Source organism: Silene latifolia, chromosome 7 (assembly GCF_048544455.1).
Source record: "Silene latifolia isolate original U9 population chromosome 7, ASM4854445v1, whole genome shotgun sequence".
Lineage (NCBI taxonomy): Eukaryota > Viridiplantae > Streptophyta > Magnoliopsida > Caryophyllales > Caryophyllaceae > Silene > Silene latifolia.
The window spans coordinates 73,057,758-73,060,778 of record NC_133532.1 but is presented as its reverse complement, the minus strand read 5'-3'; positions in this window follow the sequence as shown (position 1 = coordinate 73,060,778).

The following is a 3,021-nucleotide window of genomic DNA, read 5'->3' as shown; positions in this document are numbered from 1 at the left end:
GGTTATCTCTTCGTCATCGCAGTAGCAAAGTTCAAGGGGAATGATGCATCAAGTCGTCCAACCTCCTTACCATGTTGAGTGATTTCATCATCAAAGTCAATCGAGTAACTCTTATTAACTCGACACAGACCAACAACAAATAAAGAAGGAACAACAGGCCAAGTCGACTGACCGGTATTCCTCTTGTGCGACTCAGTAGCAACAACAATGGGGGAAAGTTCAGAGGTCGATCGATTTAATCACTATGTCGTCCTCATCATATGCTGCTATGTCGTCTTAAGCTCCATAGCCAAGTCGTCACCATCATCATAGATACCTAATCCTCCGTTGTAGCCCTGTCGTCTTCAACCTAGCAGTAGGTCGTTCAACCTGTGTTTCTTTCACCATCAACATAGAAGCCGACCTCAACCTTGTGTAGATACCTAGTATCTGTTGAGACTCCAACAAACACCCGATGATTATCGGACTACAACATGCTTAGGAATCGCAGCGTTTGATCGACAGTTTGTGTACAACTATACGTCAGAAACTTAAAACGATTTCGAAAATAAAACTTTTCAAAACTTTTCAAAAGTACCTGGAGTGTTTAATGCATGACAACGGGGTCGTAATGACACTAATTAGAGTCAAAACCGATATCGGACCAAAAACCGACTCAAAATTCAAATCTCAACTCCAACAACGAGTCAAACCGAGTCAAACACAAAAAACAAACCATTCAAATGCTTCCATGTTAAGGTTTCCCGAAATCTTACATTGTTAAGTATAAATTAAGTTCTTCCAAATCCAAGGATAGAACAAATCATGATTGCACTTGTGTGATAGCGACAAGACACCTCGAAGACGTGCGACATGGCTCGCGCCTCCTTGAGCAGCCCATGCGGCCACGTCGCTCAAAACACACACAACCACTCATTTTCCTATAAATAACCCTTAAATGCCATCATTTGAGAGTTACGCGAGTGTCCACCCCCTCTTTTCTCCCTTAAAATTCTAGACGCGACTTCTCAAGTCACCAACCGACACGTGTTTATGACCTACCGATCGTAAACACAAGCCTTACACATTGTTTGGTACCGTCATCGTGCATTAAATCACATGACCGACCATCTCGACCACTACACCATCACTAAACTTAACAAAACACTCTTTTACTTACTAAAACGGTCTTTAAAACGAGTTTTCCGGCGAAACAAGTTGGTACACTTTCGTCGGTTTCTCGCCACAAGCCTAGAATGTAAGTATGAGGGTGTAAAAATCCTCTTCTATCATGTTTTTATTTGTTTCATGACTATAACATGCTAAATCATGCATAACATGGTCCAAAACATGGGAAGAATGAGCCAAAACCGGATTTTTAGTTGAGGCAGAGGATACTTATGTAGTACATAGGCTCGCGCCTAAAGCACCCTGCTCAACCTAAATCCAAACCGTGTTTGGTCTCTTCATCTCCTTCATTTTTATTTCATATTTGTAATCGGTTTTCACCATTTCAAGTATTGTCAAACCATTTTTTTATGACATGTTTTTAACCATAAAACATTTGTCACCCTTGGTTCCTACTACCATGGCGGTTTAATCCATGTTTCGGTGATAATATTTGGTTAATTACATTATAAAAGGTATTCTAAAGCCTTTTATTTTATTTCTTTACATTTTGAAGGGTATTTTAAAGCCTTTCTTATTTCTTTACATTTTTAAAACAAATGTATTAGTCACCAACACAAAGTCATCCTTGGTTCCACATACCATGTCGGATTTTAACCCGAGTACGATGATGAACATTGACTAATTACAAACAAATGAACTTAAAACAATTAGTTCATAATTATTTTCAAAACTATTCATGTCAAGCTTGCAAAACCGAACCCGACATCGAATATTGTCAAAACAATGACGATTTTCAAGTCTCGTTCTTCAAATCAACACAAAAGCGGCCTAAACGGTCTTTTCAAGTCAAGACGGGTTTAAGCACCCATTTTTCAACACATTTCACGAAATGTTTCATTGGTCAGAAGACGTTTTCCATCGCCTGTTGACCTGCGCCTAAACAGGCCACTCATTTTTCTATTTTCAAACCAGGGGAGACCCTTTTGCATCGCCAACAGGCTCGTGCCTCTTCTGGCTGCCTGATGCATGGTCTGTTCCCCTTCCAGCATTTATCTAGGATGATCCCGACTTCAGTTAACCCAAATACAGGACGAATCAGATGATGAATCTGCTCATTCAAACATCACATTTGCAAAACGCCTTACTAAGACAAATGGATCACGTTATGCACCATAAACCTAATTCGGTAAATGGATGTTAAATTTCCGTCTTGCATGCAAATCAACAATAAATCCAACTTGACATCTTATACTTGATACTTGGATTAAACAAACCGACATAGAAAGCTCACATGTTAGGTTCAAACTAGTGGATGCGCATTCATGAATTTACCCGTTTTTATCAATTTTTGCATTTATCCAACCAAGATCGATCAGTAGAGGCCGCTATCACGGGCGGGATTGGGTGTCTGATTAAAGGGCTTCCCAATACGTACCTTCACCTCTTACTCAGAAACTTTAGATAGTGGACGACCTTATCCAGGGCGTACAAGAGTCATTCTAGAGATAAGATGCTAAAGAGGGATGATTCCTTATCTTTAGTACCTATGTCAATCACCGCTTTTTGCCTTGATTGACCTAGGTATAAAGTGGATTTGAATGGGTTCCAAGCATCGCACAAATGCTTGTGGTGACTCCGAACATTTCTTGCATCGTTTCGAGACCCTTGCTGAGACAAAATTGACCGATCTAAAATGATGCGGTCGAAAGCATTTTTAAACAGCCGAGCGTGGCTTTTAGACGACCGCTGTATGTCCACAGATTGTCTTGGCGTGCAGGTGGCCCATGATTATGGACCAGTGAGCGGCATCGCGCCCGCAGACCGGCCTGTGGCCCATATCCACAGATTGGCGACTCGAACGAGGTCTTGGTTGAAATGCATTAATTGATATTACGGTCATAGTCTGGTTCC